Below are 15,402 nucleotides of genomic sequence, written 5' to 3' on the forward strand. Positions count from 1 at the left end.
ATGAGTTTTAAAATTAAAAATCTGTGACCAGTTTTGCCTGAGTCTTAAAGAGGAATAGATTTGAAAAACCTCATAATAAAAAGCACTGCAAAAAACCCACCATCTTAAAACTCTTGCAAAACAGCTTTTTCTAGGGTGGGCGCTGGAGAAGCRTGGGTGCCATGCAGGCTTCTGGAGCTGCTGCTTCACCCCTCCAGGGCCCTGACTGTGCTCAGAGCAGCTTCCTGAGGTCCACGGCAGTGCTGGGGTGGAGGAGCCCACCAGAACGCACAACGTCCACCTAGAGAAGCACGAGGCTACTGCTAGTTGTGGTGGGAGCAAGGTCTGGAAGGTGAAATAGCTTCTTCCACACTTCCTGGGCAGCAGAGTGAAAAATGAGAGGACCACAAGTACAAACTGATATCACGCTCTGGTCGAGAAAACTCATCCAAGAAACATCATGAGACCATTTCCCATTTCACAGTGGTCCAGAGGCCAATATACATTTTTCATTGGCTTTCCTGGACTTATGCTTTAAAAACTACACATATAATACACTGTGTACACTGTCACACAATCTTAGACACTAAGGCTTGCATGACTGAAACTCCCCACAGCTAAACAAACATCACCTTATAACATAATCATTAAAATGTTGCAATCGTTTTGCTAAGCAAGCCTGAAACTGCTGGACCCAAGCTCATGACAGTCTGAGAGATGGGCAGAAGTACATGTTCCTTTTCTTTCTTCTTAGACTCAAATATAATCCTGAAGGTATTAAATATTCATGATACTAAATATTTAAATCTTTTCACCCTGCTGGCCTGGCTACTTCTATATTCACCAAAAAAAGAGAAAAAAAGAGAGCTCTAACATATGTAGAAAGCTAAAACAGAAAAAAATGTGCTTTCAGCAAATGAAGGTAAGCGTTTGGGAAATAATAACTGCAGCCAAATGATGATAAAGAAACGCACGTAAAACAGCGATGAATGCACATACGCTGCAGAAGCCTGACAAGGAGGAACGACCTTCTCACGGCACAGTGGCACACCGATCAGCTTTTGCTTTTACCCAGGCAGCCCCTTCGCTAGCACYTACTTTCTAAGCAATTCCCAGAGCTGTTCTGCCCTCTGCCCCCCAGGTGCCTACCCCCAGGAAGGGAAAGGGGCGAGGAGCCGCGTTAGGGCACCCCCTTTCCTCAGCTCCCCTTGGGCAAGCTGTTCCGCAGCCCGCCAAGGTCACCCATCCGAGAGTGCTCTGCAGCTGTGCGCCCGTAGGACTGCTTAATCTGCCTGTTTCAGGAGATAATTACTGAATGAGAAATTAATATTTAGCACAGAAAGCTCGAGCCTCACTAATTACAGCGGCTGGTGTTTTGCTGGCGCGCAGCAAGTTCAGACATAATTTTCCAGGGAACTTTGAACTCTTCGCCGAACGTGAACGCTGAAAGGATAAAATCGGWACGGAGCCCGAAATCGGCTGCGTGTGAGCTCCGCTGAACCGGCTCCCGAGCCCGCGGTCCGAACAGCCCTTCTGGCAGTTAACACCAGGCAGGCGGGCGCGAAAAATCCATCGACCGCTTAAGTCAGTCACCTACSATATCCCCAGCTAATAAAATAGCATTAACTGTCTCAAAATAATTATATTGAAATAGAAAAATGTCACGGAGTATGTTAAATCTCTTTACAGAAAATTGTAACGCTGAACCTTTTCTCTGCATTTTTGCGAATCAGTCCTGCGGGAATGTTACAGAGAAAACTCCCKGCTCCCAGTCTAACACGAAGCAGAAGATTTCTTAAAGGAGGCAGAGCAATGAMTTTGCCTCCTACTTTTCGCAAAATCAGGTATGAGATATCACTCATGGCATGCGGCATGTTTATATTCTACAGGAGGTGTGCACGAGGATTTACATGTGTATATATTTATACACACGCAWATAAATAGGTACAACACAAATGGTAAAAATTAAGAAAATAAGTCATAAAGCATTATGTGGTAAAGGTAAACAACAAATTGTATTAAAAAGACAAATGAAAATGATCCACATAAAAATGGCTCTTATGAAATGTTCTTTACACACCATCTTTTGTATATTTACTGCATAAATCCTTAACTTATTTAAACCTAAGCATTTGTCCTAATCCTCTCTCAGTAAATAACTGATCCTTGCCAATGCAGGAAAAATATGTTTTTTCTTAAAAAAAAAAAAAAGGTATCTTTATGTGTTTTCCTTGGACACATTTTTGTGACTGCAACCAAAATCCACTGTTATTATCCTGTAAACTAAGTAGACGTGACCGGACACCTCCGATGGCTGTGTACCGACAGAGCGGGAAGGAAGGCCCAGCCTCAGGTTTCATCATCGTTAGAGGACACAAAGCAAGGCAGGAGGGATGCAGCAGCGAGACCGAAGAGCAAGATCATCAGCTAGGCAAACACCCCCAAGCTAGGCAATCGTATAGATATTAAAGCATTGACGCCCTTTAAAAACCTGATTTCTAAATGAGTGTATCAAAGATGCTGAAATTTTATTCACTGAAGCAGGCTGAGAAAATGATTTTAATCCTAAGTAATTCCACAGCCTGCATTATTACGACAGAAATATTGGTCCAAAAGAACAATATGGAATATAACCTCGACGTTTCCTTCGGATCGCTGAGATCAAGTGACTCAAACTGCACACCCCTTTAACTGGTACTTTGTGTTACTCTGTGACAAGTTCTGAAGTGCCAAGATTCCCCTGCTACAGAAATATTGTGGAGCACRCTCCAAAGCTTGCTTTCTTATTATTTCTTTGCTGAAGAGATAATTTCCTACTAGATCTAGCCCCTGGCGCTAGGTCTTGTACAGAYGGCAACTGAAAGACGATCATCCCCCGAAGGGTTTTAACCTACAGAGAGAAGAGAGTTGAAGAATCWTCATGATTCCACAGACAGAAAATTGAAGCACCAAGGTCTTCATTAAGTGCAACATTTAAGGCAAGCCTGGGGAAAAAGGAGCCTTGGGAAGCAAAAATGAGGTTAAGCCCAAGCACGTTATTTGACAGGCTCAGGTAACGCAGGAAAACTTTGGCATAGATAAAGCACTAAAGGATTAAAATTAGGTTTCCTTGAACCCACTCAGAAGGACAAATACATAGCAAAGCATGTAACTGCTTTAAGAAGATGAAACGAAGGGAATAATCTCATGTCCTCTCAAAGCTAGCCTATTCAGAAATTAGCTCAACTTTCTTCTCTATAGTGACTTTATTTGAAATAAATGCCATAAGTAACAGCAATAAAATCTTTTTCCTGTCAATTAGACATTGAACTGTGAAGCAGCTATCAAAGGAGGCCAGTGTTTCTGCCTAAAAACAATCAAATACAGTAATATAAAAAAGTCATTTAGCATTTTTTATGAGTAATTTTACAAAAATGTTAATAAAAAGCCAACTGGCGCTTTGTTGGCCTTTCCTCATGAATATAGTATCTTAAAGCAGTTAGTCACAAGACAGTATTTTTGAAGAGTCCGCATTTATACTAACAGAGGATATAGCTCTTAGTAAAATCAAAATGAAGGAAAGATTCTGTTTTTACCTTTGAGTCAGCCCAAATGAGCTTAACTGTGGCTGAGTGCATTTGGAGAAAAGGAAAACTTCCCTCTGATACAGTGACATCTTCCCCACCACCTCGTGATACGAAGGGCACGATAAAGGACAACCTTGAATTGTGGAACATGCAGGACAGGGTGAGATGGTTCTAATCACTTTTCTACGCCAAACATCTCCAAAAGGGCCATATATTCAGTAAATCAATATTCTAGATATGCTTGGAATCAGCAACTAAAAACTGAATCTGAATTTAATGGGAATATAATGGAAAAAATATGTAATGCCTATACCTTTGTACTGCATCTCCAACCACGAGAGCTTATTCTTATACCAAATTCATGCCAACTTCCATATGCTGGACATACAAAATTTAAACAGTTATCAAGGACTAAGTGTTGYACAAAACTTGTGAATGTAATGAAATGAAAATCTGTTTAAAACAAGGTATTTTGAAGATTACTGAATATTTTAAGTAGTGTAGTTTCTGACTACATAACTGCAATCAGCTCTCACTATAATCAAATCCTGAGAGAGATGCATACTGTGAATCTACTAAAACAAAGCTTCAGAAGAGCAAGGACTTGCCATCAGAATTTATTTTCAATGAATGAAGTTCARATKTATAATTATTAGCCAATTAAGTCCACACTAAATATATTCTGGATGGGACTACAATTCAAAGGACTCATCAGCCTAAGATGTGCTAATATCAGCCAAAGACTCTTTCAYAGCCTGAAGTGAATCTGAAGATACCAGGATATTAACATTCCCTTTCTATAGACTTTTCTGCACATAATCTAATGGTCAGCATTACTTTACCACAAGCTAAAACACAGAGCTTTGGTTTTGGCTGTAATCATACGGTTCCTCTCATTCTTGAACAAGTAGTGACAGATTTTGCTTGTCATGTCCACATGAACATTTCCCAGAGGCAATTAGCAGGACAGCATCTGCACAATTAAAATGAACAGAACAATCCTGGGACAGAGGTGAATATTATTGGACCCTTAATTATATGTGTCAGGCAACTGGCTAGTTAATGACAGCTTCATTAGCAGTTTCCACTAATGAATTATGGGAATTCACCCAGAGTCTCTTGGTGGAGTCACAGACCTAATTTTGCCTTGAAAATGTTAATTGTTTTCAAACAGGCCTGATGTCCAAACAAACCCGCTGTGCCTGGCTAAATCTGTTGCATGTATTCAAGGGCGAGCTTTCTGAGACAACAACCATCTGTTTATCCTGTGCTCTTCCAAACAAGAGGGTGTCCAAATCTATTCCTTGGATTCTTAAGCTCTGCTGCAACACCAGGAATGACCAAAACATAGCAAAAGCAATCTTGCCTCAAATACCAGAGAGCCAGCATTGACTTCTACACAATTCTTGCATAAAGAAATGTGGAGTTTTTTTGCTGGAAATCATGGAGCCATAATATAGCAAAAACATARCAGAAATAACATGGCAAGACAGACACTGCAGAAGTCAATGTACTCCAATACCCTGAAACACTTCTTGCTCTGGGAAGCAGAGCTGTCTAGATCAGAATATAAATCATGAGGTTGTATCAGTTTACATGAAAATAATAGCATTTCTGTAACAGAAAAATTATTATCAGTCCTACCAGAATGTAAATCTGGTATCTAATAGTCCCTCCAAAATCCTTCTGCAGCCAGCCAAAATATGTTGGCATACGAAGCTACAGAAAGCTATTTCTTCATTTTGAAGTTTCATCCTAAAACCAGAAGATCATTAGGGCAGTTTTGTTTTTTCCAGTCACCTTAATCCCTTCCTTCCTGTATCACCAGTAACAAGGAATTTGCAGTGCAAGTTACGTCCTCTACGTCCTTGGGTCTCTTTTAGCTCTCATTCGTCCCAGAACTCTGTGTAAACTTCGTGAYTGATTCTGCAGATGGGGCACAAAAAGGAGGATGATCTAGCAGSTCTTCTCCTAGCAGGACTGCTTTGACAAAGGTGGAGAGGAGAGTGGCCCCGTCAAGAACAGCAGCAGTTACGTCACTGGGTACCAACGGGGAATTGGAGATGCTGAGTAAAGCAGTGCAATTTTTTCCATAATCATTGCTGAGAATAGATGGTGCTTTCAACTGATGCCCTCTGCTAATTTTTTTGTGCTTGAGTTTAGATCACATCACCTCAAGTGCTCTCCCTGTTTTTATCTGCTGATGTGTTTATGGATAAAAGGAGTAAGCATTTGTATTGATTTTACAAGCTTTTGCAGTAGAATATGAGCAGCAGGACTGCAGAGTAGAAAAACAGCAATAAAACACTGTACTGTTGCCTGATAAATAAAAAGGTGCACTACATTTCTTGGTTCATCACCATGGACTGAAACACAGAGCTGTGTCCAGAGAGGAAAACACGCTGGTGGACGTTCCAGTGACTCAGCCAGATACTGCAGCAGTAACACAAAATGGAAGCATCGGCAAACCACAGCAGCAACCAAAGTCATGAATTATGAAAACTCTTTAGGTATATGTCTAGGAACCAGAGAGCTGAAGGAGGCCATTAAAAGTGACATTAGAGAAAGCTTACCAATACTTCTGCTTTCTATGTTACTCTATGAGCTTGTACTGATTTGTGTTACTTCATTTTAATCAAAATCTTTTCATATTTCTAATTGTTACAGCAGATAAAACATTCCTAGAAGGAAAATGGGCACCTATACACAAAGCCTGGACTCAGCCATTGAGTTTTAGTTATCTGAGGTGGTTAAAGCAGAAAGACAGTCCCCTTTGACTTGCCATATACTTAACAGAGAAGGAGAAGCAGAAGGTGAACGAGTCATCCTATCTGTCATCTCTGCCACCCTCTAAGGAGCTTCTTGCTTTSCACTACCCAAATAAATAGGCTGGAATGAGCACGCTCCAAATGAGTCTGCTTGGTTAAGTGAAATGGATCTAAGCCAAGTGCTTGCATTTACTTAAGTCCTTCTAAAACACTTTTAAAGGGGGAAGTTTTAAACATGGACACCTTGGAGACAGAGCTCATCTTGTGCATAAAATGCATGCATTAATGTAGCATTACCACAGACTTAAAAGTTTCTGCAGTCTGTCTCTAAAACAAGKTAGTTTTAGGAAGGAAGTAAAAACATTTTAACTGAATATGATGATCATTTCTGCTTTTCCAAAGAAAAGAAGTATGTGGAGACATGCCTATTGTATTTCTCCATGTGAAATGGTTAAAATGAACTACAGGAATTCTGACTTCAAAACAGAAAGAAATATTACAGTTACAACGAGCCTTCGAATTCCACCTTCCTCCTTGCTTGCTGCCATACATTTATATGGAACGCCAGAGCTTGGTTATTTCCCAGGCAGGCAATAACAGAGCAACTGGTAATTAAGTTACCTCACTGGAATGTCAGATGCATTTTGAGCCACGGTAATATCCCAGCAACTCAAACACCTTTCATATCCTATTGTTTAATTATCAAAGGAGCAATGAAAAGGAGCACAGGAACAAGGTGTTGATGAATATGAATTATTGAAAGGAACTAGGAAGCAAGCACTGCAGAAACAGGGGTATCTGTCATTTAAGCTCTGCAAAAGAGGTTTTAAAGCACAAATGAGAGCACTGAATGTCAAAATGCTCTGACTGATGTTTACGCCGGTTAATAGAAGGTAGGGGGTGTTTCAGCTTCCCTCAACTTACCTCTGCACAGCCTGGGGACATCAGTTACGGGAGGAAAACCCAACAGGTACCCAGCAAGCGTATGTGGCTTCTGTACGGCTGCCTCCTGGCCTCACAGCTTCAGGATGTACCTTAGTGAAGGACCGCGGGACACTGGTGTTTTCCAACTGCTCCGCTCTGTCTGCTGGGCCCTTCTGGACCATTATTTCAGTTTAAGCAGGGTGCCTCGACCTTACTTGACCCAGTGGTAAAACCATTTTCTCAAATGACATTGTCTCCTGCTTACGCTCACTCATCCAGACCAGCCAAGCTGCTAACATCTCCTGGCAGAACAAAACCTCAGCGCAGAAGAGCAGCTTCACTCAAAAAGCTCCCTTCCCTTTAGGAGTCTAACTGATCTTTTTGGGAAGACATCTTCTGTTGTCTAGCTCAAATATTCAAACTAACRTTTTCTGTCTGTCCTTACCTGTACTTCCTTTTGCCTCAGGTTAATACTACTTAACAACTGCAGATGGTTATCACATCACTGTTAATCACTTCTCTAAATTATTCTTCCTTTTTTTGGCCTTTTTCCTTAAGACCAAATTTTCATGTCTTTAATTTTGCCAACTCCACTCCAGACTCCTGTCAAACTCTATTTTTTTTCAAATTATGAAATCTAAAGCCACAGGAACTGAAAACACTATTTACATTTAATCTATGACATCATCCTTTTAAATATCTCTACCACATCCTTTTAAATATCTCTACCAGTATATTCTGATTAATTTGGTGGATGTTTTATTTCATGCTACTACATCATATTATAAAACTAAACAGCATTTCTGCTTTCCAGACACTTGCTTTCATTGCATGCATCTCTCTTCCTACGTTATGGCTGTTTTCCTTTAGATCATCCCCCCACAATGGACATACTAGTCTGTTTTTCCCCAGGTTCAGTCTGATTTTATTAATGCCTACCATTTTCTCTAATCTCTCTAGCTTCATCTCTGTCTTTCTATCTAACCTCCTGCATATTTCCCTTGATTTTATCATTAATTAATGCATCTTTGTAATGTCTACAATAAAAGCACGATTATAAACATGAATCACACATCTGTTCACCGCTCAGCTTGAGAGTCAGACCTTTTTCAAATCAGTGTGCTGACAATTTTAAGATTAAATGAATGAAACAATTTCTGATATTTTTTTTTTCCTTCAGGTATTTCAGCACTCGTAGCTGATTGAGTCCTGATTTTGTAGGGTAGGATGTGGGGAATACAGACTGAGAAAAGAGCAATCAGTTCGCAAAAACTAATGGACCAGCAGCTGTGCTTGGAGGAACTCATAACAGGGACTTGCACCTTCCTAATTCTCCTAATTCTTGTGGTGTTGCATGCCAAGCCAGTTCCTTAATGTATCTTTGAGCAATCCAAAAGTTCCTCTACACAAAGGGCTGACCCAGCAGCCTAGCAGTAGACCAGGGAGGAGKAGAAGACACCCACTTTTTGACAGCAAGGATGGGAATTTGGGTTATACAACAGGTTCCTCACCCTGGAACTTATTTTGGTATCATTTACAAGCCCCTGTAAATATCCAGCCACAGACTAGCAGAGGAAGCTGCAAAAAGGCACCTCAGCAGATCTAGGATCWAAGTCTCACAGTCCCATAGGCAGAGGGTGAGTCTGTCCCTTGGTTGCAGATGTGAATTTCCAAACAAAGAGAGAAAGAATTTGTAGTGAAAAAGAATGAAAATCAAGGCTCTGCAGCTCCAAATTCACTTAGGATTTTGAAATTTGAACCTGCACTGTGAAAGCAATGAGTAGGTGTTGTTGTCAGATGGACTGAAACATAGCTCTGAAAGGGGACAAACTGGGTTTCTCACTCGATGGTGGGGGTTTTGTTCAGTGTCAGCCCAGTACCGTTCTCACCAAAGGTAGCGCTGGAACTCTTAGAGCTAGCACGATGGGGGGAAATCTCTGCTTTCCTCCTGAATGAAGTTAAACAGCTGTTCAGAGCCCACTGAGAGGGAGACTTCCCACCAGTCTGCAGAAGCCATAATGCAACCATGTAGTCAGTCTCTTTCTACGAGTTTAATCCTAGTATGATCAAATCATGATACCTTGGTATTTTAGCATGAATGAGGTTAACATTTCATTGATTAAAATAGATACAGGTCTCTAAGAGAAACTAACTACATMCTTAAGARGAGCTTAGGGTACATTTTAACAACTGGGAGGTACTGCATGCGCAACAACGTCTTTTATGYGTATTGCTTTTTAACACAATGCCTCAAGCCTTGGGAAGAAATATAACTAGAATAATACTTTTTTGGACATTTAATGCATCATAAATGTGAGACTGGATTTTTATGGAAATTCATTTGAACAGTACGGTATTARAAAAAAATAAAGATGAAGCAATCAATTCCACCAGTATATATAATAAATACACCATATACAAATACTCTCAGACCTTTCTTCTCTTCACTAGTTTTAAATGATTCTAAAAAGAAATCCTTACAGGAGAGGGGAAAAAAAATCAATTACATTCAATATTCAAATCCATTTCACCTGCTTAGCAATTCACACTTTAATCTAGTAGATCGTTACATGGGCTAACGTTATTTTAGCACTGTTTCTGTTTTATACTTAAAAACTGAAAGCATTGCTGTATTTGATTCTTGAGCTGTAAACTTCAGAAAATCAGTCTTACTAGTAACTTTTCCACCTATGAAAGAAGAGTCTTTCTGACACAGTAAGTTGAAGGTGTACTTTTTTGTGCCACGTGTCCTTCTCCCTATACRGGTTCTTGCTGTCATACTTTACTATCACAGCGTTCTCCTTACAGGACCAGGGTGGCTGTATGTATTTGCTTTAATTGCTTTACGGAAAGGAAACCAAGGCACACGGACATTAAGTGATGTGCCTGGGATGGCAAAGAAAGATTTCGACCAAGGTAAAAGAACATCTGGGATGCAACCACATTACCTTTTCTCTGTTGACACTGTTTTATCTCCTGGAGACAGCTTACCCAGTAAGTGAGGTGTGTGCTTCTGTAAATGGACAGATACTGCCTCCCTGCAAGCTCCAAAATCAGCTACGCASAGACATGGGTAACCCCGAGGTGAGCTTCCCCTCAACACAAAGTAACAGCGTTCATGTTGTTTGAAACACCTGGTTAAGTGTTCCTTCTGTTTTTCTTCTTGGCAAATTTGCCAATTTCTTCTGCCCATTTCCCTCTTCAAACTCTGAAATGAGTGGTATTTTTCCCTAACTCAGGTAGCACAGACAAAATTTCTCTGCTACCTATCCCTCTTCAGATTCCCTTCAAATAGCTTCTCTTTGAAGCAAAGCTTTCTCTTTCTTAATCATGTCTCTTGTTACTGACAGCAGAAGTGCATGAAAACAGTAAAAAAACTACCTAGGTCATCAAACGACAGTCAATCAGGTTTTTGGAGAGCCTTCTGAAATAGTAGGAGTTCTATTTTCTTTCATCTTGTACTATATAGTGGGGCTAGGTATTTGCCCAACTATTGACTTCTATCCTGAGGTGGATGATTGAAATGTCTCTTTTAGTATCTGTCACAAAAATGGTATGATTAATAAGAGCTTTGAAGCTTGGAAATGAAAAGCATTTGTTAAAAAAAAAAAGAAGACTGTATCATTTCCAGTTTTTATCCCACCAAAGGTCTTACAGTGTCAAGATGTTTTCTACATTGATAGAAACATCAAAATGCACTGTCTAATCCATATGTGGAATAAATGAGACAAAGAAAGTTTGKATTTCTGAAGAAAAACTTCCATCTAATAGCAACAATCCCACACYGATTATCAGTGAGGACTCCGTTCTAATACTCTCAGTTGCACTCTCAGTGAGGTCAGAAATGCACCCCACCAAATTTTTCCCTGATGTGCACTTAGAGAGATACTCTCTTCTGTTTGGATCCTGAAGAAAGGAGGGTAGCATGTGTTCCCCATTTCAAAAAACAAAAACAAAAAAAACAAAAAAGAAAAAAGAAAAACAGCATCTGCTAATGGACTAGTACTCATAGATGGTAGAAAGACTTCTTCCTTAAATGCTTAGCTTGTATGCAGTGCTCAGGATGATACCCATCACCAAAACTGGAATAAGGAGCAAAGTATTCTCCGGATTAGGTTATAAGAGATTTTAGATTACCTTCCCCTGAAGCATGCCTCTCAGATTACCTGGTCTTATCTCACTTGACCAGTTTCTCGTTATGGGGAGAGCACTCAGCTCTAAGCCATGGCATTCAGCTCTCAATTTCCTCTGCCCATGGCACATGACAGTATAATCTTCTAAACCAAAGCGAAACAGCTTTTAGGCAAAATTCACAGGAATTGATACAGGAGTAATTATCCATTTGAAATTACTTTTCTTGGATACTGTCCATAAACAGGTACAATTTTCTAGAAAGTCCAAAGGAAATGAGCAAAGAAAACTTCMGTAAACTTACCTGAAGCTAATTCCTAGGTTCAGTCTTCATGCATGGAGAAGAATGAAAGGAGACAGAAATTTGCACGTGTTACATATCATCAACTTCATTTTACATCTGCATATCAAAGAAGTGCTCTAAATAGTCCATTGGCTTTAGTGGTATTTCRCCTACTAAGTGACCCTATTTGGCTTTCATCGAACTCGACAGACAAAAAAAGAAACCAACAGATTTCACAAAGACAGTGATGTATATAAGGAATAAAAACACTGCCAACAATGTGTGACTCAGTCTTCTAAGACAGTTAGTGGCATATCAGGGCCACAGACCATGACCGGGGTTTCTACCAGCTGGGGTAAGGAAGAAGCGATATGTTATAATAGTACTTAACAAAACGAAAGTATCAATTGCCTGATTTACTGCGTACTCCGGGTGATGGCTAGCACTATTCTACTGGAATCAATAAAGCTGCAACTCTGTAAGACATACAAACTAGGCATTTGCCCAGACAAGATACTTCCACTGCTCTATAAATTATGAGGAAATAATCAGGAACGTGAAGCTAACACTGCTGAACTGAACAAAAAGTTGGTATAAATCCTGAAAGTTTACCTTGCAATATGTAATATCATAATTAAACTAAAAAAAGAAGCCTAAACTCTATTTTATGCCCAATGAGTAATATGAGGATCTGAAAAGATGTTGAATTTGCATATAACAAGGCTATCTAAATCCAATTAATTCTAGAAGTGTTAACCAACTGTGAACACAATGGAAGCGTTTAAAATGAGTTTTGAGTGTTAAAATGCTCTTTTCAATTCATGTCAATTATTCTGCAAATAAAGGAAAAATTATTTTATTTATCAGAAGAATTCACATGGCACAGACAAAAAGAATCTGGGAAAGGACAGGTCCATGCATTAGTGGAGGCTTAGAAAAGAATTAGTCCTCACAGACAAAAGGCTAAATGCTCAACTGACAGATAACAACAGCATACAATAATTTTGTGATGAAATTGCGCTACCTAAATATTCAGCACTAGACTAACTTCAAAGACTGTGAATGAAGCAGTGTAGGTTTTGAAACTAAATTTCCTTTATTCTTATTTTTCCTCCCGTATATGCTCATTTCTTCAGTGCCTTCACATTTCCTTAAATACTTACTTTGATTTACACTTTTGTTTTCTCTCTGACTTTAAAAGCTTGAAATGTGTCTTCTGTGATAGATGTCAGGGAAAGTAATTATCTCAGTATTATATTTAAGTATTACAAAAAAGCCCAGTTGGGTAGAAAGGAGATTGACAACCGTGCCTTTACTAAATTACCTGCCTGCTCCCTGCAGAACGCTTGGAAGACCTGAAAGCGCACGCAGCTCCAGACTGCGCAGTCTACCCCTTTGTGAGATTGTCTACTATAAACAGGCATCATCGGTCTTGAACATACGCACACACATCTACATCYACATACATATATAGTCAGAGTTTTCTCTCCAGCTCTTTTTTGCTGTTCYGACAGAAAAAATACTGCCAGAGAAGTACTGCATGATTAACCCAGCAGAGCCTAGGCCACCCTCTTTGCCCTTTCCCAGCGTAAGAACATCTCCACAGGGTCATAACCAGGTCTATGCAGCCCCCATGTACCCATCTATCAGAAATCTAGGAAAAAGCAGATCAGGTCAAGTATGCATTTTGTGGTATTTCCACCAAAATATCTCCCTGCTGTGCAGCAATATGCGAATTCCTGACTTTCTGAGCTAGATGTTGGATTGACCTGGTGGATCCTCCTCGCATGAATTTGCTCAGCCATTTTCTGAATCCTTCATACTTTCAGCCACTACAACCTCCTGTGCCCATAAATTCCACAATTTAATTACGTGCTTAGTGAAAAAAGTACTTACTTTGGTATGTTTTAAATCTGCTGTTTGATATGAGATTCTGGCATAATTATAGAGAACAAAATGGGGAAAACCAAATCACAGGCAGCAAAATAATACTACAGCCAGTGACCTTCACTAGGTTGCCCATTTTCTATAGCCGTTAAGTATTTATCAATACCTAAATACTAACCCTACGAATGACTTCATTACTGAACTACCTAGGAAAAATCTGGCCACTCTAATGGGATGATTCTCCTCCATATTCCATATGGACATGACGATAGCTGCACAACCACGTCCACAAGGTTTCCAGCTGGTAGAGCTCTGCCGTGTGGATTTCAATTTGAATTCAGTAAGAGTTTCATCATCAATTACTATAGTGCCAAGATTGAGCCTTTTACCTTGGTTTATACAGGGCTAGGCTTGGGCAAGCTGAGAGGGCTGTGCAACAGTGCCCAACTGCTTTGTCCCTGCAGCCATCTAGGTAGGAACTGCCTCTTCTGCTCAGCTTTCTTCTCAGCAGTAGCATGTTGCCCTCCCTGTGCAAAGGGGATGTGAGCGGCAGGTTTAAAACAGATTAATGTAGACTGACAGAAACAATAAAAAGGGGAAACAAGGAGGAGGAGATAGGATTGCCATTCATTTTAACAAATAAATAAAACATATGGAAATTGTACTTAAGGTGCAAAGGGCACAAAACAGAAGTTACTAAGGAGCAAGAAGAGAGCAATTCCAGGAACTGTAAAGCAAACAGAGAGAAGAAAAAAAGAGAATTAAGATTATGAACTTCATCCTGAATAGGACAAATTCATGAAGATTTAAGAGGAAAATTATAGCATTAGTTATGAAAAAGAAAAAAAAAAATAAGTGAAAGAGCAAGCAAATAAGGAGGATCTCATGAGAAGCAGAATACAGAGTCTGGCTAGAGTAGGAGCATAGCTTGGGGGTGAAATTACATATTCAAGACTTTCAGAGCTGAGATCAGGGACTGACTTCGTCAGATACCRGATAAGGTATTTATCATTTCTGTGCCTCCACTTTCAACTTATAAAATCAAGATAAAAATATTTCTATCCTTTCTCTGTCTCATTTCTGAAGACAAACAGCTCAAGGACTGACTGACAGATACTCGCATGGCTCTAGCTGGCAATGAGATCCTGATCTAGCCACAGATACAGCTGCAGATCCCAATAAAATAATGACTAATACTAGAAGTGAAGACTTAAACTCTAAAAAAGTGCATTTCTTGACAGATACATATAACACTTAAATTATCCTATGCTTTGCAATATTTACTCATTGTTTTGGATTTAGTCATGTCAGCTGGTCTAAGAAACATTACCCTTAACAACACCACACAAAGGCTTCACAACGTAAGAAGGAAATGCTGATTGTTTTTATCCTTCTGTGAAACAATCCATCCAAAGTTAATTAGAAGAGGTTTGCCTTTTCTTTGCAAAAAATAATCCGAAAGAAAGACTGATAGGCAGAGAAAACCACATCTTGCACAAAGGTGGTAGGATTTAAGTGATTTTGAGCTGTGCTCCCAGAACTCAGTTGCCTACAGGCATCTATTTGGTCTTTCTCAGTGGATGGCATAAGTAGCACCTGAGTGCAAACCCCAGTGGTGAAGCTTGATAAGAAGTTAATCTTCTGGGCACCATGAGGGCCAGGAGAGATATGCCAGAAGGTCTAATTAGCAAAGACTCCCATCTTAGGCTGTGCCTRGGAATGTGCTGCTCAGCCCTGATAAACAGCTGCAGCACCTGCTTCCRAGGTGCCTCAGCTCAGCAGCACACGCGTCTGCAGATGTTACGAGGGTAAATAGCACAGGGTAAGCAAAGGACACCACGTGCACCTTGTACTTGCTGTGCAA

Source organism: Rhea americana, unplaced genomic scaffold (genome assembly GCF_003343005.1).
Source record: "Rhea americana isolate MKP2758 unplaced genomic scaffold, rheAme1 scaffold_24, whole genome shotgun sequence".
In the NCBI taxonomy this organism is placed as follows: Eukaryota; Metazoa; Chordata; class Aves; order Rheiformes; family Rheidae; genus Rhea; species Rhea americana.